Source organism: Mustela lutreola, chromosome 6, assembly GCF_030435805.1.
Source record: "Mustela lutreola isolate mMusLut2 chromosome 6, mMusLut2.pri, whole genome shotgun sequence".
NCBI lineage: Eukaryota > Metazoa > Chordata > Mammalia > Carnivora > Mustelidae > Mustela > Mustela lutreola.
The window spans coordinates 149,937,322-149,962,478 of record NC_081295.1 but is presented as its reverse complement, the minus strand read 5'-3'; the positions used below and the strand labels follow the sequence as shown (position 1 = coordinate 149,962,478).

Genomic DNA, 25,157 nt, shown 5'->3' with positions numbered 1-25,157 from the left:
ACATGGGCAGGAGGCGGAATGATCGTTCTACCCTCAAGTGTTCCTAGGGGATGCCCTCAGGAGCACTAGAATTCTGGAGTGTGGATGATTGTCAAGGTGTCTTCTATTTGGTAGGTGTGGCCAAAACCTTAATGATAATCACATACTCTCTCCCCCTCACATTCCTTATACCTGAAGGTTCAGGCCTTTGTGGGCAAAAATCATTTGTGTCCCTGGAGTTGAAACCCAGGAGACTCCTGTGTGGCTCTTCATGCTGTCTTCCTGGGCTACTAGGATTGAAGAGGCTGCCTCTTGCACAGGATGCCAAGTATAGGATTATGGACCCCTTGTCAGCCTGGGTCCTCAAATAACTCTATGGGGCAGAGGTTCTCGTGGTGCTGTAATGGACATGGTGGGAATGAAAAGTAACCCTTTGATATGTTAAGTTACTGGAATTTGGGGGTTAGCTTTTATGCTAGAATAAAACTAGCCTGTGTTGATGAAAAGGGCAAGTAAGGAGAACAAAATGAGGAGAACAAGGTCAAGCTCTCGTGTTAGGTCTTATTTAACCATCTGCACATGCGCAACCATCTCTTTCTACTGGGTTACATCATTAGACAAAACCAACAGTCCCCATATTGGTTTATTTGAATGAAATTTAGCAGAAAAGGGGTCTGCTGATTAACATAACTGGGAACAATTTGAATATCATTCATCTAGAACTTTTCAAATTCAAATAACATTTTTTAAACAAAACCCTTTTCCAAAATAGGAGCCCATACAATTTTACAGAATCCTATACCTTGGAGATAAAATATTAGAGCTCTCAGAGCCTCGTTGGAGAGGCTGCAGCAAAGGTGGCCTTTTGCAGTGCATGATGTCTGCTTCTTGAGGCCCCTCCTGTCCCTCCTCTTCTTCTGCTCCCCTTCTCCCTCCCCGCTCACCACAAAAGGGCCCTGCCAACTGAGGATTATTAATGAATATAAATACTCCAGCTCCTTCCTGGGGGCAAGGGAGAAGTGGCAATAACGTTGAGTCCCATAATCTACACTGAACCCTGCATTTCCCCAGTAGGACTAAGCTCCAGATACTCAATGGGTTATTTGGTTTAATGACTCACCATTTTTTTTTGGGGGGGGTGGCTATCTTTCTGTCTCATCTCCCCCACCAACCCATTTCCCCCAGCTGTTGTTTCCTAGTGTCACACCCAAATAAACCACTCACACATGATCCTTATCTCAAGATGTGGGAGGAACTAAAACTAAGACAGCAGCCATCCAGCCGGAGCATTCTGGTTTCCACAGATTCAGATCTTATCTGTCTAGGAGATTTCCAAATAGACTTATTGGATAAGTGGCAATTTCAGGCAAGTGGGTATGCTTTTTAAAATGGATATCACAGGAAGGTTAAGAATTTTTAATGAAATTTCAGTTATACCTTCCACTGTGGAACCACAGGTGTGCTTCCTGGTATGTTTTGTAATTAAGGAAATTTGCTAGAACTCATCTCACTTGTTTAAAAAAAAAATCTTTTAAGAACAGAAGGCACCATGTTTTTACGTTGAGTCTAACATTTCCATTGGTTCACAAATAGAGGTATATTGTCACAGGATCGATGTTTCCAAAGCATACCTGTTTTCCTAGGTCGAAGTCGTCCAGGGTTCTTGGGAGACTGTGGGCTACGGGATGGAAAGGGCTAATGGAGAGAAAGAAAGGGAGTATTATTTACTGAAAGACTTAATGTCAAGTAGCTTTGTACACTGGAAGCATTTGGTGCAGCAATGGAAGAAATGATGTTCAGGGTTACGGAGCGTAATGTCTGACTTCATGATTTCAGGAATGGCACAGTAACAAATCAAAACATACTTGTAAGGTGCAGCCAGACAGGTGTAGTCTCCATGTGGGTTGTATTTCTAATCTGTGTTGGGAAAGAGCTTCACGTTTCCAAACGCAATGTGCACTTGTCAGTCTTTATATTGATGGATTTCTTAGAAGGGTTAGCATTGTTTATTTCCTTTTTATGGTAAGATAGTCCGCCTAGCTCCATGACTGCAAGATTTTAGGAGTTTCCTTCTTTTGCAAATACCTCTTTTGAAAATGGCATTACAGGGGTGCCTGGGTGGCTCAGTATGTTAAGCTTCTGCCTTCGGCTTGGGTCATGATCTCAGGGTCCTGGGTTCGAGCCCCGCAACGGGCTCTCTGCTCAGCGGGGAGCCTGCTTCCCCTTCTCTCTCTGCCTGCCTCTCTGCCTACTTGTGATCTCTCTCTCTGTCTCTCTCTGTGGAATAAATAAATAAAATCTTTAAAAAAGGAAGAAAGAAAGAAAGAAGAAAGAAAATGGCGTTCCATTGGTGTCAAGTCCTCCACTGTCAGTAATTCTCAGTCAGCAGTCTTCCCTGGGTGATTACATCCACGCTCCTGGTGTTAGTCTACCGGTATGCCCATGAGTCCAGAGTCAATGTCTAGAGCCCAGACTCATTTCCCATTTCCTTCCGTGAATCTCCACTCGCATAAATCACTGGCATCCCAGACACAACATCCCTGAATCAGAATTTTACACACCTCTACCAGCTTCCACCCCCTACCCCCACCGAAGGCTCACAAAACACTGTTTATATCCTTTTTTTCCCTCCATCTTAATAAATGAGAACCCTGGGACCCCAGCTCCCCAAAGCCAGCGTTGTTTATGAATTTTGTCTACTGACATATCCCCAGGAGAACCATGCCTTAAAAAGAGTAGTTGTTATAAGTGTGTGTGTGTGTGTGTGTGTGTGTGTGTGTATTTGAATGAATGAATTCTTGACTCCTCCATTCTTTATAAAGTCAGTGAGAGTCCTATATAGCTCTGGCTCTGATTAATTGCTTCCTACATTTCTGTCCTCCTCATCAGAGGGCAAAAACCTTAGTAAGAATCCAATAATAGGAAATAAGTGTAGAACATCATTATTGGCAGCACCAAAATTTGGTAATATAGGCCTTTCAATAAGGAAATAATTAGACACACAGTCATAGTATGACTAATGATAGTGCTTGAAAAGAACTTTGAGTATTGCAGGAAAAAAATATATAATGTTACATTCTTGAACAGGAACATGGGCTATTTTAAACATAGGATATCTGAAGTCTACATATATAACTCTACATATGTTTAATGTATAAAGAAGTGATCAGGAGAAAATACAGCAAAATGTTAATACTGATTATCCTTAGAATAATGGGCAACTTTTATTTTACTCTTTATGTTCTTGGCCCTTTGCCAAATTGTCTAAAAATAAGCATGCCTTAACTATATAATAAGGAAAATATATAATTAAAATACATTTATGTAATAGAATCAAGCATTTTGTCCTTGCTCTCTTTTTTTCTTATTGTTGTTATTCTATTTTCATGGCTTTTGTTTATTATTCAGTGAATTTTACTGAAAACATTTTCTTTTGATTTCTTATCATGGGGCCAAAAGCTAATTTTGCTATAGAAGTATTATTTGGCTGCTTTTATTTCCTATGTCTCATTGCTGTTCAAAGCACCAATACACAGTATAGTATGGTATCCTTTTTATTTTATGCAACTATTTACAAAAGAATTGGGCCCTAGATGCTTCTGTAAAAGATACAGAGCCAAGCAGCAGGCCAATTTTGATTTTTATATCAATGAGGGGGTGGATGAATTACCGTCATCCTGAATCCCAACTGCCATTCACGGACTTTACAGATCAGCAAACAGATCTATCAGTTTCAAATATCTTGAATTTTAGAGAGCAGCATCTGGGAACCAAAAGACTATCTTTTGTTTTATGAGGGTTCAATACTGAGAAAGAAGGGGGACTATATTATTTCTTTACCTACTTCCCAACCACCTACAAATTTTAGCCATACGCGTCAAGGAAGCGATGTCCAGAAGCTTCTTCACTGTTCCCATCATGCTCTCCAGCATACTTTCAGTCATTCTCCTCCTATTCTGGATTAAACAGTCATGGACTTTTGTTGAAAATTTCTTACCATGCCTCTGAGATTAATTCTCCCCATTAAGTGCGCACTGATAGAAATAATTAACATTTCGCTTGGTGTTAATAGAAAAAAGTAGAATTTCAGTAGCACTCACCTACTTTATAGGCTGTTACCTCTATCGTCACCCTGCCGTCTCTGTTATGTGACCATCTGGTTTGCTCAGTGCTAGCTGTTCATTTGTGTTATTTGCATGACTAGGGGTCCAAAGAGCATAATAGAAGACGAAGGAAATCACGCACACGGTGGAAGGGGAGAACTACATTATATACCAAGGAGTTCTCAGGCTGGTTCATTTCAGAAGCTGCGTCGTGTATCACTGCTGGGCGATGTGGTTGTTCCAGCACTGTTCTGACCTCAGAAGGGGAGTGTGGGAAAACTGGTGTTGGGAAAAGAAAAAATGTGATTTGGTATTACATGTTCAAAAGACATGTGAGATTTAATAGGTATGAATATAGCATCACTTAACTAAGTATATTTTGTTCTAATCATGAGAAATGAAATCTATACAATATGGTGCCTGGCATTAAATGTAAGAGTCATAACCCTGCCCTGTAGAATCTTGAGGGCTTCTTGGCCATCATAAGGAAGATCTCTGGATTGGGACCCAGGAAACTGTGGTTTAACAAGCACTGTGGAAGATTCTGGTTCTCCAGTTTGACTCCTCACACACGTTAACTCCTCAATTGTTGATTCCCAAGTGATGTTTCTTCCTACTATACTGTTTTGTTTGTATTCTTTTAAAGATTTTATTTATTTATTTGAGAGAGGGAGAGAGAGCATGCACAAGCAGGGGAGAGAGGAAGAAGTAGGCTCCCCCTTGAGCAGGGAGCCCGACGTGGGGCTCCATCCCAGGACGCTGGGATCATGACTGAGCCAAAGGCAGATGCCTAACTGACTGAGCCACACAGAGGTGCCCTGCTTGCTACATTCTTTTTTTTTTTTTTTTAATTTTTTTTTAAAGATTTTATTTATTTATTTGACAGAGAGAGATTACAAGCAGGCAGAGAGGCAGACAGAGAGAGAGAGAGAAAGAAGCAGGCTCCCTGCTGAGCAGAGAGCCCGATGCGGGGCTCGATCCCAGGACCCTGAGATCATGACCCGAGCCGAAGGCAGCGGCTTAACCCACTGAGCCACCCAGGCGCCCCTGCTTGCTACATTCTTAAAGGGTCTCATGACTGCCTATACATCTCACCAATAATTAATATTGAACTGAACGATAAGCATCAGAGAAATCTTACAGAAGTGGTTTTATGAGTAGAAATTGGAAGAAGGCATTCAGGACCTAATACTCCATGCAAGTCCCCTTGTCCACTAAGCATATAACCACCAGCAAAAAAGCAGTGCTTTCTGCCCATGGATCCTGTCCCCATGCTACTTAAATAAACTTACTAAGTTGCATCATACAAGTCTGAAAAATTTTTTCTTGGCTGTTGCACTCAACTAGCCTGCAATAATCATGAACGAAACCATTGATTTCTACAACTCTTTACTCAATAGCTTACATGTAACAGACTTGCCTTTATATTTGCTTTTGACAAATGAATAAAATGCTTACCTTTAGCCAAATTGTTATTCAGATGACTGAAACATTATTTATTTCTTGGTCACAATTCACTATACTGAAAGAAAATTACTATCGTGTATTTGGATGAAGGTCACTGTGATGGGCAGTCATTCTCTTCAGAGACAGAAGAGCTGTGATGCCCAGTGGCAGTGAATCGTTCCCCGTCTGAATTATTAGACCAGGTTAAGGAAAATGGACAGAGAGTTGCAAACTCTCTTGTCAGAGAGTTGCAAACAGTCCATAGACACAAAGATAACTTTCTGGGGATATTTGCCAATGATATAAATACTGGAGAGGAAAAGAGAAAAAAGAAAGAGAGAAACTCTATTTCCTTCTGCTTGCCTTTGCTGGGGTAGAAGTAGTATTTTGGAAAATGAGAACATTCCATCAAATACATAAGTCATATTATAAAAGATGTCCTGATTGTAAATTCCAGATAAAGACTTGGCTTGCTATGTGGTATTAGTGAAGCCACCTCACACTCTGATTCTCAGCTTTTTCATTGATCAGACAAAGGTCTATAGTGCAAGTGCTTGACATTAAGCTTTTGATCACTCCGCCATCCATCTCAAGGACATCCATCTCCAGTAAACACATGACCAGCTAGACAACTAGATAAGAGCCAGGGAGCCCACCCGTGAAGTTCCCCCTTTTGGAAAGTCCTACATAAATCTGGGTAAGTGACCCATGCCTTAATTCCCACTTTAATGTTTTAAATTCACAAATAAGGAGTAAACCTGTAATATCCTAGGCCCCGCCCTCAGTCCAATATAGGGTAACCCCAGATCCCCTCTCTCTCTCCCCACTATCTCTCTCATTGGCTACTATGTGCTGTGTAGCCTCTAAGAACTGTAATAAACCGTGTTTGTTCAAAGTTCCTGATGGAGCAAGGTGCAGGTTGGGAGGTTGGGCTCACCACTGGCAGTATGACCCAGCTGAGTGTCCCCAGGGATTCCTAGTCATGGCATCGCTACGGATAGTCTGAAACAAACAGAGCAGATCCTATGCCTTTTCCCTGAGGTTCTTACAAAAATTCAAGATGAAGGTGGCTGCTCCTGGATCCGAGTTTGGAAAAGTAAGTCTTTGTCATTCTGGGGCTAGTTTCAGGCTAAGGTATGGGGAGTGGTCTTGGGACCCCCATATGATGGTTAATCAGCTATTAGGGAATCATGGGAATAAGCATGAGATTGGTCCTGTGGTCCGTCTGCTGGTCCCAAGCACTTATGTGGAGACCCCCCTGCAGACTCCCTTTGGCCCGTTTGCTTCAGCATGCCCCTGGCCTTAGAAGATCATCAGATATGCTCAACTTACTTCTTTTTCCTATTCTGTCCTCAGGTCCTGCCAACCCTGGATTTTTCTTTTTTTTTTAAGGTCCTCATATAGAGCTCCTTCTTGCATTCCCTCTTGCCAAAGAAGAGAGGAGACTGATGACCCATTTAAAAAGGCCCAACAGCAATAAACCCAGAGCCAGTCTTTTGTCCAGCTTGGCAAGCAGGTGGGGCAAATCCCTGTTATTTGCTCCTGATGTTTCACCCCTCAAAAGACCAACAAAAAGTGGTTTTTTTTTTTTTTCTTTAGCTGTGGAAAATAAAATACAAGTTAGAGCCTCAAGGCACGCCATAAGACAAGCCTTTGGCAGCATGCCCTGCTTCATTTATATTTCAATAGAGCCTTTTTTCCATATTAAAATGAACACAGGGAAATCAGAAGAAGGAAATGGAGAGGAAAAGATGGATGAGGTGGTGAAAAGAATCCAAAAGGAAAATTTTAGATCTCAGATTAGCAATATATCTCTGAAATTTCGTTCTGTCAGTGCCTCATTTATCTGTGTTCTAATCAAGGAAAACACTTGCCACTCTAACCTTGACATCTCATGGACTCATCCGAGTGAAAGCAAATCTTCCCACACATCACAGTCCAGTACTCCTCAGCCTTCGGGAAACCGGAGGTACTCTGCTCCACACAGTCACCCAGGGACTCAGCTCAGATCCCTCCGTTATATTATTTGCCCTTGAGCAAATGAAAGAAAGTCCAGTTCAAGTGGGGAACCTATCAGGAACTTTCTAAGAGTCAGGACTGAAAGAGGCATACACGACTTCCTTCCACATTCTGTTGGCCAGAACTCAGACACACGACCTCATCCATGTGCAGTAGAAGCTAAAAATATACTTTAGTTATGCAGATAGGAATAAAAGGAAATGGTTTATAGAAAAACAGCTCTGTCTATGTAACAGTGTGGACCAGAGCTAGGAATGCTTTCTCCCCCAACAGCACCCCTGGCTGAATGACTGACCAGGGAGTGCCCAGCCAACCTATGGGAGTCCAGTTGGCTTTCCTAGAGTCACTCTCATACGGTAAAAGGAATTTTGAGTCTCTTTTGCACGCTGTACAAACACACAAAACATACTATTAATTTTTTCAACGTAAGTAAAGAGGTTTTTATAAATTAGGTCATATAAAGTTGATGCTCTGAGAACATTTGCTATGGGGTTTTTATGTGTGCTGGCTTAGACATTGAAGAGATTTGCATAGAAAATTATTATTTGAAATGTAGTACCTGGAATAGAATTCTTGCAATAGATGTTTTAGTAACTTCGAAAACTATTCAAAAACAAACAAACAAGAACTAAAAGCAGAAACAAAACCTGGTGTGTTATTTTCTTCCAAAAGAATTCCTTTACATAGAAACAGAAAAGGTTACTGTCTGGTTAAAATGGCAAACTACAAATCCTTTCAGCAAAATATGTTTCTTCTACTCACTCAAAAATACATCATAGCAAATACCCAATCGTTAATTGTAGCTCCACATCATGGCAATAGTTGGGTTGTTTGCCATGTTCCCAAATTTCTTCTGGCTTGTCACTATCGCAAGGCACTAAATATTACACGCACAGAGGTAGACATGTCAGGATTTAATCAGAAATATGAAACCAGCAGTGCCTGGGTGACTCAGTGGGTTAAACCTCTGCCTTCGGCTCAGGTCATGATCTCAGGGTCCTGGGATCGAGCCCCGCATTGGGGTCTCTGCTGGGCAGGGAGCCTGCTTCCTTCTCCCTCTCTCTCTGTCTGCCTCTCTGCCTACTTGTGATCTCTCTCTCTCTCTGTCAAATAAATAAATAAAATCTTAAAAAAAAAAAGAAATGTGAAACCAGTTCAACTATTTACCCTCAGGGAACTGGTGATACAGGTGTGGAGTAGCTGAAAAACCAAAGGAGGGACAGTGAGTTGACCCACGTGCTTTCAACAGCAGGGAGCCACTCCCACCCGGACTGGAGAGACAAAGAGAGGAAAGGGTGGTCCCTCTGCCCAGGGACCAGGTCACAAGCTGGAACAGGTCACACAGCAGATTATCTCCCACAGGAGCTGGAGATGGGGAGCACTTGAAGCCCACGTCCAAGCACATGCTTGGGGCAAAGAAAAAGGGGGAGGAACCCATGGCTGCTTCTTCTAACCTTCCACACCATCCTGCCCAAAGGGGCCTGAGACAGACTGGAAAATGTTCAACGCTCCTCTTCCCTCTGGAGGCAAGTGGGAGGTGAAGAGGACTCTCTCTCAGGGGAGCGCGCCTGGAATCTGCAAACTCACTGAATGCACCAAGGAGTGTCACGTGTGGTTTATATTCTCCATTCATCTCCCTCACACAACCCAAAGCGGGGGCGGGGGGGGGGGGCTCTCTCCACGTAGGGCCTATACCGTGCCTGCCAGTTGAAAAGGCTTCCAAATCCTTCTAGTCATGTCTTCGAGGAAAAGTTAGGTTCACTTTAAACCATCGCTATCTCAGATCCCCAAACATGCCGGCTTAGCCGCAGAGTTCTGGCTTCGTGTCCTTGCTGGAGAAAAACAAAATAAAACAAACGAAGCCCAAAGTCGCTGGGCAAATGTGTTTAGACTCCGCATGCAGGAGGCCATCTCGGATCTACCTGAGAGATAAAGGTGCGGAAGGGCTTGTCTCCTTGAGAATCAGAGATGTGAGCGCTTTCAGCTAAATGTCAGCCCAACAAAACAAGTTAATAAACCCTGGGAATTTATTCTCCTGTCAATAAGTAAGAATGATACAAATAAATCCCCATGCTTCTTACACACTTCTGAAAATCCCTAACCTTTCTTTGGAGTTAATTTGTAGCAAATGAAAAGCAACCTAAAAAAATAATAAATTTCAGCCCGGCAGCTCTTTGAAAGGTGATAGAAATGAGACAGAAGTAGCAAACAGGAAAGAGTTGGGTGCAGCCAGAATCTGGGCACTAATGAAAATGACACATTTTCAACCCAGCAGCACTAAACCTGATTAAAAAAATGTCTGGAAACATGCAAAATGTTTTAATCGTTCATAAATATAATTAGGGTTCTCAGCAACTTTAGCCAAATGGATGTCATGGGAATTCTCTAAGGATGGTGTCTACTGTGTACTTTGTGGAAGGCTGTTTTACAGAAGGAAGTAGGGTCTACTAGAAAGAGACTGAGCTGGACGGGCAAAACCACGTAAAATTAAAATTCTGATGTAGGCATCAGCTAAATGTGTGGTCTTGGAACAAGGCATTTTACCCCTTCAATTTTCAGTTTCTTTCTTCATTAAAAAGGGGATAGAACGTCTCCTATGGTTTATAATAAGAACAATAATAAGCAATATTGCTGACGATGGCCATGACCCAGAGTAAGTTGGTGTTCCATAGTTCTTGGTTGTAATTAGTATTTTATACTTATTATTTGCGCATTTGCTTGCCACATGTGGACAAGCTATCTCTTTTTAGTATTACGAATCTCCTCATCAAAAAAGATATTTGACCCTCTGGGAGACCCCTTAGAACATGGAAACACCCTGGAAGAAAAATGCAAAGCCTACGGGAGGCATTACTCCTTTAAATAGTATCTGTCAACACCGTGGTTAAATTTTTAACACTTCTGCGAAGATCGGGGCAGCCACCTGATCAACAGGCAGCCACCTGAGAGCAAATTCAGGAAAGGCTGTTTGGTGGAAGGAGGAGGAATCTGAGAAAAGTCCACATATTAATTGAAGTGCTTGTCGAAAGTACAAGGTAAGGAAGTGCCATGCCCAGCCCGTCAGAATCAGAGAATCTGCATGTGTAGATGTATTGAATAAGCAAGCCAGTGGGCACACGATCCCACTTTGCAGATAATTACTCTAAAGACAGGCAGGAGGGACCGAGAGGGGCTGGTGGTCATCCCACACAGGCTCCAGCTCTCAACACAAACTACCAGGTGCAAACTTTGCGAAGCTTTTTGTTTCTGTTCTAGTTCATGGCCAGGTAAACAAGAACAGGCTGAGAGTTGCCTGAAGGTTCACGTGGCTTGATACTACAGCGGTGAGTTCAGGGATTTCTTTGGGGGGCGGGGACTGTATCTGTAATTACAAATTTTTAAATAAAATAGTCACTCCGCTCAGTGGCTCAGTGTATTGAATTTATCAGGATTTATCAGTTCAGATAGTGTAAATTACTAGAGAATGGGCAGCCCCTCTTGGGGCCGAGATAGAGACCGGGCAAGCCTGGCTCACACCTGAGAATTGTGCTTCTGCCTTGCAGCCTGACCTTGACCTGTCTTTCCTTGCTTTCCCTATCTCTGACTTCTTTCCTGCATTTTGGACTCTCCACACCTGCCACCCTTTCCTCTTCTCTATCACGACTTGAGTTGGGCTATAGCAACAATGGGCACGCTCCTTTCCTCTACATGAAATGAAAAACGTTTTGTGAAAAACATGTTTAACGCCAGGTTTTACAACAATTACTATCAGTATTAGCCATTCATGATAAAAAATCATGATCTTTTCCTTTATACTTTCTCCTGCCACTACCAAGGGTATAAAAAGTCAATTTCAAAGTATGCTAGAAAATTAAACCCTTTCTTAATATGAGACTATTGTTCTTACTATCTTGTTATTCCCATCCCCAAAACTTGAAAAATATGGAAGTTCATTGTTATAAACTAGTCTTCAGCGCCAAGATAATGAACCGTGAGTAGATTCATGCCAGCCTGAAAAGTAATACACATTTGCTGTTTGCCCCCGCCCCTCCAATATCTGCCCTTTTTTGTGTGACGGGGAAAAACTCACTTGCCAAATCATAGCATACCTATGTGAGTTGCCTTTGTTAAAGTTTGTGAGACGTGTTCCTCCTGCTCTCTCAGTGTCTGTGCTGGACTCATTCTGGGTTCGAATGCCTTGTTCTTGGGTGCCGCTGACAACACAGGGAAGCCCCAGAGATGAGCCTCGGTTACTCTGATCGCTTGAGAGCCCGGCGATTTCGGGGACTGAAAGCAGATCTTTGGAATCAGAAAGGGGCTAAGGACTAAATTCAATTTTAATCCGAATTCTGAGAAAGTCCTCTTTTCCTTTTAGTTCAGAGGTGCTGGGAGGTACGAAACCTGAACTGGATACCAATCCCAGTGTTTGAGGGTTGGTCAGTTTTTATACCGTGATCAGTTTCATAGCTGATTTCTCTTCCTTGCCTCAAATCTGGAGAAACGGTAAATTTACCATTTCTATTATTTATTTATAAATAATACAAATAAAATAATACAAATTATAAAATAAGAAGCAAACACAGCAAATCTACCCTGAAACATGACTTATTACAATAAGTATTAAATGTAAGTATTAAAACCCTGGAAGTCAAATATAACTAACTTTTCATTCTTCATCAGAGACACAAAGGTTTCACTATGATTTAACTTCTAAAACTACCATTTATTGAGTGTCAGATGCTAATATATATGTGTGTGTGTGTGTGTGTGTGTGTGTATATATATATATATGTATATATACACATATATGTGTGTGTGTATATATATATTCCTTCCCAAAACCCTGTGAGGTGGTTTTATTAATATCCCCATTTAACAGATCAGACACCTGTGGGTTCTCCCCCAGGCTGGTGGTAAAATGACTGTGGAAGTTCTTGAATTGACATTTCTTTCAGTAGGCTTTTTTTTTTTTTTTTTAATCAGATCACCTCAGAAACCACCTCTTGTCTTCTCACTGGTCCACTTGAGTCACACTCACGGAGGTGTGTCCCTTGCCATTCCTCAAAGCATCCCAGTGGGCTGGGGAGTGATGAGTGCTGATCAGTTATGGTCTATGTTCCTGAACTATTTCCTGACAAGGGAGTTGAAGTTCTTCTAGAAACTGGAAGCCCTTTTTGCTGGGGATGGTCAGATACACCTGCATGGGGTGGTGATGACGGGAAGTTATCTCCTTGGGAAGAAACTGGGCGTTGAGTAGACAGCCAAGGATTTCCTTCCATGCTTCCCCTCTCATGCCCAACCTTCCAGCCTCATCTTCTGTGTGCTTTGCTGCCTTTGGTTAAGGTGAGCTGCCAGTGTTCCCAGACATGTTCTTGATAAGTCACCTTTGTGCCTTTGCTGCTCTGGAGAGCCATTAAACTTGAGCTTTTCAGTCAGAGACATCTGGTTTCAAATTCTGACTCTACTTCCTACAGAATGAGAATCCTACACTTTCCAAGTCTTGGTTTTCTCCGTGGGGATAGGGGTGGGGAACAGGAAAAACATCGATCTCATAGACTTATACTAAGTATCAAATTAAAAAGAATTTATCACAATGCCTGTGGTGAGAAATAACAAATGATTCCTGTTCCCTTGAAATGTTCTTGAAATAGCTCCTTGCTAATACTGCAGAAACCTCTTCTGGCTTTTTATCCTCATCTCTTTCTTCTCTTAGCCAAGAGTTGAAAAATAACCAAGGTAGGGGAAGAAGGGAACACAGAGCCAAGAGTTTTTTCCCTAAAAGTTTGATTTTAGACATTGGCAAAATGGTCTTTTAAAGTACGTCCTGAATGGGGGCAATGAACTCTAGACACAGGAAGATGCCAGCTTCTTCTCTGACCCTCTGTCCCTCGCAGAAGTGGCTTGTGCTGCCGGAAAGCCTGACTACGCCTCCCCAGCCTCTTCCAATCTGGCCAGTTCCTATACTTCTCAGCATGGTCAGCATGTCCCCAGGGAAGATGTTTCTGATCCTCCAAACCTCCAGAGTAAATGAAGTCCTCTGTTGTTGGTTCACAAAATACCCCATCATCCGCCCTCTGTAACCCTCCCCACACTGATTTCGGGTCCTCTTTGCCTCACTCTCTGACCTGTGATCCCCCGAGGACCCAGAAAACTCTATTCCTCTGCCATAGCCCCCATGCCTGTGTGGCTCTTGGCACGGACACAAGGCACTCAAAAATCGCAATTAATCAAATCAGTGAACAATTACAACACAGACTGAAAGGTGACAACTCTCAGACTCTAGAACATTCGATTTATTTGCTGTTATATGCCTGGGTAAGGGGTAAGAAAAATGAGCAGAAATAACATGTTTCTAAAACAGCATATAGATATCTCTGTTGCCTTGTGAGAGTATTCGAGATCCAGAATGTTCTATGAAAAGTAAAAAGAAGGGGCACCTGGGTGGCTCAGTGGGTTAAGCCGCTGCCTTCGGCTCAGGTCATGATCCCAGGGTCCTGGAATCGAGCCCCGCATCGGGCTCTCTGCTCAGCAGGGAGCCTGCTTCCTCCTCTCTCTCTGCCTGCCTCTCTGCCTGTTTGTGATCTCTCTCTGTCAAATAAATAAATAAAATCTTAAAAAAAAAAAAAGTAAAAAGAAGACTACATTGGGCAAATGTCACTTCTAGTTGACAGACACATTCTTATAGAAGCTTTGTGTCATTTTTACTGGATCAAGCCATACTCCACAAATGCAAAACAAAGAAAAATTCGGAGAAAGGAGAAAATGGAGTGTAAGAGAGAGTGGAGGCAGACATGGCAAAAAAGTTATTTAAGTTTAAATAAAGCACAAACGTCAAAATCTCCTCAAACATCTTTAAATTTTTCATGAAATATTAAAATGAAAATAACTGAAGTCCAAATAAGGTGCCTGATTTTATTAGTACACCAATCACATTTGGCAATTATTTTTTATTTGTGTTTTTAAAAATACCACATGTAAGTCTTGCTATAGAACTTGGTGATTTATTTTCGCTGGTTCCTGAATTCTAGCACTAAATCTGAACACTTCGGATGACCCAAGAGCTCAAGGGTAACTCATTATGAAACTGATAAAACCAAATACGATACCATGTATGATTCCAGGAATTAAGACATCTTTGGTTCTCCTTGAAAGGGGGTTGAAGTTGAGCCCCCTCTGCCCCCCGCCAAGGTGACTCATAAAGAGACCTACAGAATTTAACTAGAATCAACTTTGTATTTTGAAAAGTTGAAGCCTGAGTGAAATGTATTGAGAGAACATTGTGTTGAACCGGTGGGGGGTGGGGGGGGATGTTATGGAATCCATGTTTTGAATTCAGATTTTCCTGGGCTTAAATTCTGATTTTCTGTATGTTTTTCAGTCCCCCATTTAATTGCTATTTAATTACTCCTTTTTTTAAGCTATTCAGTAAGGATGGTAATAATAGTAATGACACTCCATATTATTTTTGTTTGTCTTAGAAATAATGGACACAGCAAAAAGCCGGTTTAATTTTATTGTGTAGGATGATAAGAAGCCTCCTCTTGTCAACAAGACAATAGGCCACTTCTTTGCATGGAACCGAGTTCATTTCGACACTATAGCGGAAACCACCAATGGTTACAAATGCCCAAGTAAAAAGCAACAAATTTGGCAGGTACAGAATAAAGAAACAGCTCTTGCCTGCTGCAAGTTACACTTGTCATAAATCCCGCCGACAGCTTTGGTGAGAAGGCTTCAAAAGGAAAATATTTTCAAAACTAAGAAATGCATTGAGGACTCCAAAGGAGAAAAGGACACTATTGCCAGGAAAAAAAAAAAGTCTGCAAGAAAGCTTTGTTTTCACTTGACCTTTTCCCTGCCAATCTCAAAACCACCCGTTTCTTCGACTAACCTGCAAACGTGAACAGAGGAAACAAAACTGGTGGATGAGTTCAAAGCCGGATTTCTTTGAGTCTGTGATGACAGGATAGCTTCAAGGATATGGACGGCTCCTTCAAGTGATCTGATTTCTCAGACTTAATTTCCCGGTCTATCAGCTGCCAGAGAGACATAGTTTTCTTCAGCTTGGTCAAGTTAAAAGCAAGATTTCACAGACATAAATAAAAAAGAATAATGTCTTTTCTCAAGGGAATATTAATCCCTGGAGACAAGAGCCAACTTCTCATAGTTTCTTGTATTTCTGGTGTTTCCTGAGACGTTGGTTAAATGTGGCACACTTTTTTAAAGATTTTATTCATTTATTTGACAGAGAGAGAGAGAGATCACAGGTAGAGCAGCAGGCAGAGAGAGAGAGAGGGAAGCAGGCTCCCTGCTAAGCAGAGAGCCCGATGAGGGGCCAAATCCCAGGACCCTGAGATCATGACCTGAGCCGAAGGCAGAGGCTTAACCCACTGAGCCACCCAGGTGCCCCGATGTGGCATACTTTTAACAGCTTTAGCTTCTCCGTGTGGAAAAAGAGGCCCGACAGTATCTGAAAAGTGCAATGAAGGACTTTGCACCAGCGGATAAATATGGTCATAAATATGACCATAAGATTGGTAACATCAGTGATGTTACTCTTAGGTAAATTAGCATGCCTTTAACATATTTCTCTTGAATAATTTGAAAAAAAAGACTTCTTTGTCTAATAGATGCAATCCCAAAACAAGTAAGCAATTTCCAGAAGATAATAACCTTCTATGGAAGATTTGTGGACTGTGAAACATAAGATCACTCATGGTGGAAATTTTGATGTATTTAGGTATGAATTCATTCTTATGTATTTATGTCTTGCCTTGTTCCAAAAGGGATTTAAGATGTCTAAAAACAATAGTGTATGATTTTTAAAAATGAAACCTTACCGAGGATATTCAGGGCAGGTAAGAGTAAGATACATAAGATAGATTTGAGGTTAGAACAAAAGCTGCTAGCCATGTGATTTTATTTTATTTTTTTTTTTAAGATTTTATTTATTTACTTGAGAGAGAGACAGTGAGAGAGAGCATGAATGAGGAGAAGGTCAGAGAGAGAAGCAGACTCCCCGTGGAGCTGGGAGTCCGATGCGGGACTCGATCCCGGGACTCCAGGATCATGACCTGAGCCGAAGGCAGTCGTCCAACCAACTGAGCCACCCAGGCGTCCCAGCCATGTGATTTTAAATAGGTGTTGTTTTTGTCCCTGATCCAGAATTAATTTCCAGTATATAACCAAATGACTAAAAATCTATTGGCCAGGAGAGATTTCACTCTTTGAAGACCCAGAAAAGAGAAACCAGTCCCTGGAAACCCCATCTTGTCCCTCCACTCTGCCATACTGGTTTCTCTCCTGGTCTGTATTTTTTGAGGTTACTACCTTTGACAGCCTGTGTGTCCCCCAGCTTGATAACTGGTGGAACTTCAGGAGAGGGAAAAGGTACCCTGTAGATAATGGAATAAGACTTCTGTCTCAATCACGCTCTTCACCCTTCGTGTGATCTCCACAGTTGTACTTGCCAGAAAGGCATTCAAAGTTTCTGGAAGCAAAGTCAGATGAGACGAAAACCTCAGAAATAATGTAAATGACGATGACCATTGTAGAGATGACCATAGGAATCTACAGAGAGATTTCCAAGGTCAAGGTAACTTTTCTTTCCCTCTGATTCCCACCCAGGGATCTTGTATGTCAAGGATGACAACAGATTTTTACACCGAGTTAAAATTTGGATCAATTATCAATTGGTAGTCGATAGCTAAAGCTTTATGATGAGAACAATTCTTCACCCATATCTGGGCCAGGTGGGAGAGACTGATGTGATTATCAACACTGTTGGCCAACAGAGGGAGATGAATGGTGACAAATATATTTAGCATATCTGGCTTCAAGGGTTTTCCGGTCCTTTGACTCTGATTACACCCCAGAGTTGTAGGAATTTAACTCTTTGTTACCTATATTCCTTTTTCTCAGTCCCTACTAGGAAGGAAAAAATATACAGTGGGAAAAAAGAGTCTCTTCAATAAATGGTGCTGGGAAAACTGGACAGCTATATGTAGAAGAATGAAACTCGACCATTCTCTTACACTGTACACACAGATAAACTCAAAGTGGATAAAAGACCTCAATGTGAGACAGGAATCCATCAGAATCCTAGAGGAGAACATAGGCAGTAATCTCTTCGATATCAGCCACAGCAACTTCTTTCAAGATATGTCTCCAAAGGCAAAGGAAACAAAAGTGAAAATGAACTTTGGGGACTTCATCAAAATCAAAAGCTTCTGCAGAGCAAAGGAAACAGTCAAGAAAACAAAGAGGCAACCCACGGAATGGGAGAAGATTTTTGCAAATGACAGTACAGACAAAAGGTTGATATCCAGGATCTACAAAGAACTCCTCAAACTCAACACACACAAAACAGACAATCATATTAAAAAATGGGCAGAAGATATGAACAGACACTTCTCCAATGAAGACATACAAATGGCTATCAGACATATGAAAAAATGTTCATCATCACTAGCCATCAGGGAGATTCAAATTAAAACCACATTGAGATACCACCTTACACCAGTTAGAATGGCCAAAATTAGCAAGACAGGAAACAACATGTGTTGGAGGGGATGTGGAGAAAGGGGAACCCTCTTACACTGTTGGTGGGAATGCAAGTTGGTGCAGCCTCTTTGGAGAACAGTGTGGAGATTCCTCAAGAAATTAAAAATAGAACTTCCCTATAACCCTGCCATTGCACTACTGGGTATTTACCCCAATGATACAGTTGTAGTGAAAAGAAGGGCCATCTGTACCCCAATGTTTATAGCAGCAATGGCCACGGTTGCCAAACTGTGGAAAGAACCAAGATGCCCTTCAGCGGACTAATGGATAAGGAAGATGTGGTCTACATACACTATGGAGTATTATGCCTCCATCAGAAAGGATGAATACCCAACTTTTGTAGCAACATGGATGGGACTGGAAGAGATTATGCTGAGTGAAATAGGCCAAGCAGAGAGAGTCAATTATCATATGGTTTCACTTATTTTTGGAGCATAACAAAGAGCATGGAGGACAAGGGGAGATGGAGAGGAGAAGGGAGTTGAGGGAAATTGGAAGGGGAGGTGAACCATGAGAGACTATGGACTCTAAAAAACAATCAGGGTTTTGAAGGGGTGGGGCGGGGGAGGTCAGGGTACCAGGTGGTGGGTATTAGAGAGGGCACGGATTGCATGGAGCACTGGGTGTGGTGCAAAAATAATGAATACTGTTACACTGAAAATAAATAAAAAATTAAAAAAAAAAAGAATGAAGCATTGTTGCCTCTCTCCACGAATGGAAAGACTGATGGTCTTCCCTCCATCCTGCGACTGCCTCCACATGTTTTTGTTGTTGTCAAATATGTGGCAAGATGCATGATGGTAAATAGTCCATACATTGAAAAAATTCCCTAACGCAAACAGAATTGATTTGGAATGGAAATGAAGAAAAAAAAGAAAAAAGATCCCAAAGGCCCATCTAAGCAGGGCAGTGTCTTTTCGTTCATTACTTTGTGGTTCCTTCTATCGTATTAATTTACCCTTGAGCCAGAAAACTGGGATTCTGACAGTCTTCTGCTTTCAGTATGTGAGTGATTTCCAGTTTTAGATTCTTCCTATTATGGATGGTAGGATAATTTCAGGTCCAACGTATGTCATGTTTGTCTTCTAAGATTCTGAAGGTATTACTCAGTCCTTTAGGAATATGAAGAGTACTGTGGGTATTGTCATGATTAGAAGGGTAAACACAGATGTGTGTTGCCAGAGAATTTTGGAGCGTGCACAGTATGAGAACATCATCCGTGGAATTCCAAGAACTTGAACTGCTGTGGGAAACTGGCTTCCCCAAAGTTCTACATCTGACATGCAACTGTCCTTGCACTAATCATTTCATTAAGAATCAAAGTGTTCCTGAGGCTAGTTGGTCATTGGAAAGTACTTATGGAAGGAAATGTAAACTCTAGTGAAATTGTAACCATAGATTGAAAAGCTTAGTTGAAGATACCCAGAATAGAAACCTTGACAGTTACTGCTGGTTGTCATGTACACGTGTTTAAGGTATTGTTCTAGGACTAGAGTCATCGGTGATATTGTTGCAAAGGATCCAACTTGCTCAGGGAGCTAAGACATCCCCAAATTGGTAGGTAAATTTCTTTTACGATATTGGATGTATTTACATTTTAATTATGGGAATAGAAATCTGTTTGGTAGGATGGGAACAGGTGTCTCAGAGGAGATATCACAGTGGGAAATGTTCATGGAATTTCCATACTTGGTTTCAACCCAATAGTACATATTTCATAACATTTCAGCTAAATTAGCACATCCATTTTTGTGTTATATGGGGGTGGGAAAAAACTAACCTTTTCTAGCTCTTGAAAATTAATCAGACGTTTTTAGCTTTCGTTTTTGAAATGAAAAATGTTGCAAATTTGAACTTCCACCTTGGCAGAATTAAAATGCTTATTCAAGCATGAAGAAAATCAATGCCAAATTAGGAAAAAAGGAAATGAGAAGACTCCATTTCCAAGGTTTGAAATGTAACTTCTGTGCACACAAATCCCGTCTTTTACCGTAATCCCTGGTCGTTAGCTGATGATCTCTACAGCGCCGAGGATTGTGAAGGAGGCAGCGGAGCAGAGACTGGTCGAAAGAAGCCTCAGAGGGAGGGCCCCTGTGTGGATGCTGTGCTTTTTGGGAATCACATGGTCATCAGTGATTCCTCTAAGGTGGGCAGTTGGAAACTTGACTCACATTCCTTCTAGCAGAATTACTGGGGCAGACTCGAACTGCGGAGGTCTATAGCAGAGATTGCCAGCTGACTGGCCAAACCGATTTTTAGTCTCTTGGACACACAGCTAGACTCCGTTTTCTAGCCTCTACTGTAGTCAGGTGTGGCCCTTTGGATAAGGAAATCCCTCCTCTCTTTTTCCTCTTTTCACAGCTTGATGCTGAAACCTTTGTGTTCTTAAAAGTTACTTGTTGAAGTCAGAGCCTCAGCACTGAAGAGGCCGGGGCCAGGAATGAGTACTTGCAGAAAATCCACTTGGCCATGAATGTACTTCAGGCTTTAATATCAACAAGAAGTGAACTTCCATTGTGCAAATCCACTGAGATTTTGAGTTTGCTAGTTTCAGCTGTTAGCATCACCTCAAATATTATAGACAATTATAATTTCCAGAAATCCCTATAATCCTCCAAATAAACATGCAACTTAAGTAATAGGGTGTGATAGATAAATAAATAGTAAATAAATAGTAATAGATAAAGCCAGGTCTCAAACAAGTACTCTTGACGCCCCCACATCCCTTCTATACAGAAATGATATAGAAGCTCCCCCACCTCCTATATGCTTCCACTAAGGGTTACACAGTGAAGAAAATGTCAGGAACAAAGGCATCGTGTACATGGATTACCTTGTGAGTAGGACCTCCAACTCAATTCTAGGTACCGCTTTTATCTTTCTAAAAAAACAAAACACCTCAACAATGAGCACTATCTTAGCAGAGTTACACCAGCTGAAGTCCTTAGAAAGTCTAGATGCTTTGTCTAAGTACAAAATTCATGGGTATTTTATTTGTTTGCTACCTACTTCTTTTCCTTTTTGCATGACCCGAGGATGGAAAATCCTCACATCAGGCTGAAAGTGTGGCTGAAACACAAAATTCACGGAAGTAGTAAGAATAATGATTTATGTTCTAAAGAGAAAGGGTAACTCCAAGAGCCCAGACTGGCAGAATCAGAAGTCAGAACTGTTGTCAGCCATCCGGAGTCCTCACGTGTTTGGCCATAAGGAAATAAAAGATTTTACAAAGTCACTGATTTTTTTTTTCCTTTAACTTTCAGGAAAATTCTCTCAGTGCATAAAATTAAACATTAATTGAGATCATGTATTTCACATACACCTCATAATTGTATAAACAACGCATTGGTTGCTGATGTGTAAAAACTTTCAGGAGTAAGGGTCTCTGGGTGGCTCAGGAGGTTAATGTCTGTCTCGGGCTCAGGTCATGATCCTGGGGGTCTGGGAAGGAGCCCGCTGCGTTGGGCTCCCTGCTCTCCCTCTGCCTCTGCCCTACCCCCTCCCCTCATGATCTGACTCTCACTTTCTCTCTCTCTCAAATAAATAAATAAATTCTTTAAGGAAACCAAACAAACAAACACCTTCAGGAATAGCATTAATAAAATGGTTATCCAAAATACACTTCACGTGTTTTGTCGGAGAGATTCTGCTCACGCATGACTAAGACATCCAGCCCAGATATGACCATGGAGTAATGTGGCTGGAAGATTTCCTTTTACGGTTCCGGCGTTTCCTAGGATATTGTGAAAAAGTGTATGGGAATTGGAGGACTGGTATTAATGGGTGGTATTACACCAAAAAGCTGAGTTTTTGAGGTTGATTCTTAAGAGTAAGATATGCATAAATTAGTCCAGGGTCGGGAGCCCGCGATCGGACTGCAGAGGGACGAGAACGGGGAGGACTCAGTAGTGGAAATTTACATTCATAGAATCTTCCATTTAGGAGAGGGGGTAATTTGCCTTGAAAAGGCAGCATCCAGGTATTGTGTTCTTTTGTGCCATTTTCAGCAGATTTTTTAGTTCATCATTTTCCTCTGGCCCTGGTTGTAAGATATTTATGCTTGACTGTGCTCATTGTTTTTTGTGAACTTATAAAAATTGCTTTTTTATTAGTCTATAAAAGCCATGTTTGGAGACAGCCTAAAATAAAAATTAATGCAACTTATCACCCTACAGCACGGAACAAGTCCCCGCTTCAGTCTCTTATTTAAGCACCGTAGATGCACTGAAACCTAATAAAAATTGTTCCCTGGCCCATCAACCCCGACCAGGGAGCAGCAAGCTGAAATCTGTGAATTGCTCACAACTGAAAGAGAAGTCTTTTGAGAGCTACGTTGTTAAACCCAGAGCTGCTGTGTTATAACTGGGAGCATCAAGGATGGGTTTTGCCGAGAACCATATAGTTATCACTCAATAAAGTCTTCGTCCAGCACCTTGACGTTTTCTTTTTCGTTTTTTGTTTTTGTTTTGTTTTAATTAGTCCTTTTGATTGTGACTGGCCTCCCTTTGGCCGTGAACTCCACTTTACAGGAAAAAAAAAGGAGGCTGCATTCTCTCTGGCCCTTACAGAATAATTGCAAGGAGTATAACCCATGGGATAGGATTGGCGAGCTCAAAGCATGTTCAGCCCCCAGATCCCGGTGTCCACGAGGGCACTCCAAGTGCAATGGGAAAGACATCAAACGGGTCAGCTTGACAAATCACAGCGATGACGACAACTATTTTCATGACTACTATATTATGAGACCCAAACAAAAACACAGCCCCCGAGCCCTGCAGATGTGACTGTTTCCCGGGGAGTCCGTGGGCCTCCCTGGTCACTTCTGAATGATGCCCAGGGATGCAACACAGGTTACCAGTGCTTGCAACACAGAGCGGGCGTGGCGCCCGCTCACAGAAAGCTGCAGGATGAGACAGAGCAACATAGGACAGCCTTTCCAGAGCTTTTCTACCTAGTCTTCTCATGAGACAGAGAGAGAGAGGCTAACAGGTTTTAATAAGTTTGTGCTCCTTTCAGCCTTCCCATCTCCTGGCTTTCCAGCCTCCCAGCCTCTGACCCGGGTCAGGCATCTTAACCTGAACATCAAGCCACTATCTTCATCCAAAGCAGCCCTTGGGGCACAGAGGTATCTGACTGGGAAATACCACCACTGCCAACCGTCCCAGTGTTTTGTTGTTGTTTTTTTCTCCTTGAGATGCTTTTCAACAATGTTCTCAAGGACATACCCATTTATGGACAAGTCTGTCTCTTCCCAGACCCCATTCTTTTTCATCTGGCTCTCCAATCCCTTATTGGAACAGTGAGGATCAAAAGCCATGTCTGGGTATTCTTTAGGAAATGCTGGCCTTCCTAAACATGATTAAGAAGCCAGTGGAAATGGTCTGGGTGTTAAAGCAACCCCAGCGAAAGGATTCTAGCTCATGGATACCATCTTCACCCCTAGAGTGAGGACGTCTTGTCCAGCCTTCGGCCCCATCATCTCTGAGCGATTGGTCTTATGGCTCATCCCTGTGCACACATGCCTGAGGTTCCCAGGACACAGACTGATTGGTTGTGCAATAAAGACGTTATGAGAAAATCTTTTTTTCTCTCTTTTCCTCAGGGCCTGAAATCAGCAAGCCAAAAAGCTTTTTATCCTAATATAGAAAAGAATTAGGCAGCAGATGCTTCTTCACAGCAGCCTGCATGCTGAGGAGGGGGGGGGGAAGATGGCGCAGTTCTCCTCTGGCAAGAGTTTAAGGCTGAATCATCATGGGAGTGTTTGTGGTAAAATCACATTTTTCTTTCAGATAGTGGAGCGATTATCACTGGGCTATGGACAGCTAGACCGGAGCGATTTTGGTGAGATCTACTCTTTTTCACCACATAAAGAGTGTGTCTTCGGCACCAAGGGAACAAAACATCTAAGAATATGACTGTGGGAGGAGAGCGGATAGAAGGAGACCCTGGAAAGAAAACTGGCCAAGATCAAGAAGCGAAGAGAGCCAACAAAGTAATGAAAAGGATTTGTTTTCTTTTTGAACTAAGGGTGGGGATTGGGTCATATCTCCATAATCATGTGAAAACAAAAGGTCACCCGAGCGAACCATTTTCCCAGAGGCCCCCATGAGACAAGCTACAAAATCAATTCTGTGTCATCCGACCAAAGACCACCAGCAGGGGCTGGGATCATTGTTTAGGCTTGACGAGTGAAAGTCCAATTTTATCCGTATTACCTCATTGCCAGAGCCTTCTTCAGATCAGGAAGGGAAAGGAAGACAGAAAAAGGGAGACTGTAGTGAAGAAGATCCTTCAATACTGGATTTTTCCATTTTACTGCTTTAGTCTTCTTTTATGCCTGACAACAGCAGTCGATGTCTAACTGGACCCGTGCTGTTCCTGTCTTTTTTTCAATTCATCAATTCTTCCAACTGGCCCTGGTTTGATCTAAAAGATTGAATTGTCTCATGTAATCCTTTCCCATTGTTAGCTCCCCCTTAACGATCAGATGTCCATCCTCTTCAGCCCAGATATCCAGCAAAAATGTTCCCTGCCTCCTCCAATACCCCCTCCCACCAGGGCTGCAAACAGTCCCTCTGATCCAAGACGACTTGGTTCTCTTCCTGGGACATGCCACCTTCATTTCTGCACACCCAATACTTTGATTATCTTGTTCGGATCGATGGTACGCCCTACCTTCTACATATCTGTCTGTCTGGAAGTTTATTCTCCAAGCCTCTCCTTCAAGTTCATCTTCAGTGCCTCTCCAGTTGTAGACCATGTATCTCAGAATTCCTACTGGGGCCAGTGTGTATACTTTTGTAATGTTAGCAGCTCATTCGGACTTACTTGGATTCTTGCAACATTAATGCATATTTGTACGGTGGATCTTCTCCGTGGAGCGTGAAACTCCTCTGTGGCAAGACTGTGCCATAGACATGTTTATATTCCCTACAATACCTCAAATACCTCAATATCCCAAATACAAATATATCTTGCAAATACTCAAAGTCATTTTTCTCCCAATCCTTTCAGGTTACGTCATTTAAAACTTCATCTCCAGGCTTTGGGAGTGGAAAAGCAAGTCCA

General features: G+C 42.0%; 1 long non-coding RNA gene across 2 annotated transcripts in view; it reads left to right on the top strand.

The window, feature by feature from the left end:
* The window catches only part of LOC131834793 (uncharacterized), a 164,136-nt gene that overhangs the window by 97,003 nt on the left and 41,976 nt on the right, over window positions 1–25,157 (top strand). Inside the window, exons 3-4 of one of the 2 annotated variants that reach the window (XR_009354944.1) lie at window positions 6,060–6,225; window positions 6,885–7,783. The exons of the other annotated variant lie outside the window; for it this stretch is intronic. This is a non-coding gene — a long non-coding RNA (uncharacterized LOC131834793). Of the gene's footprint in view, window positions 1–6,059; window positions 6,226–6,884; window positions 7,784–25,157 lie in introns of those variants that run through there. 2 annotated transcript variants of the gene reach the window in all.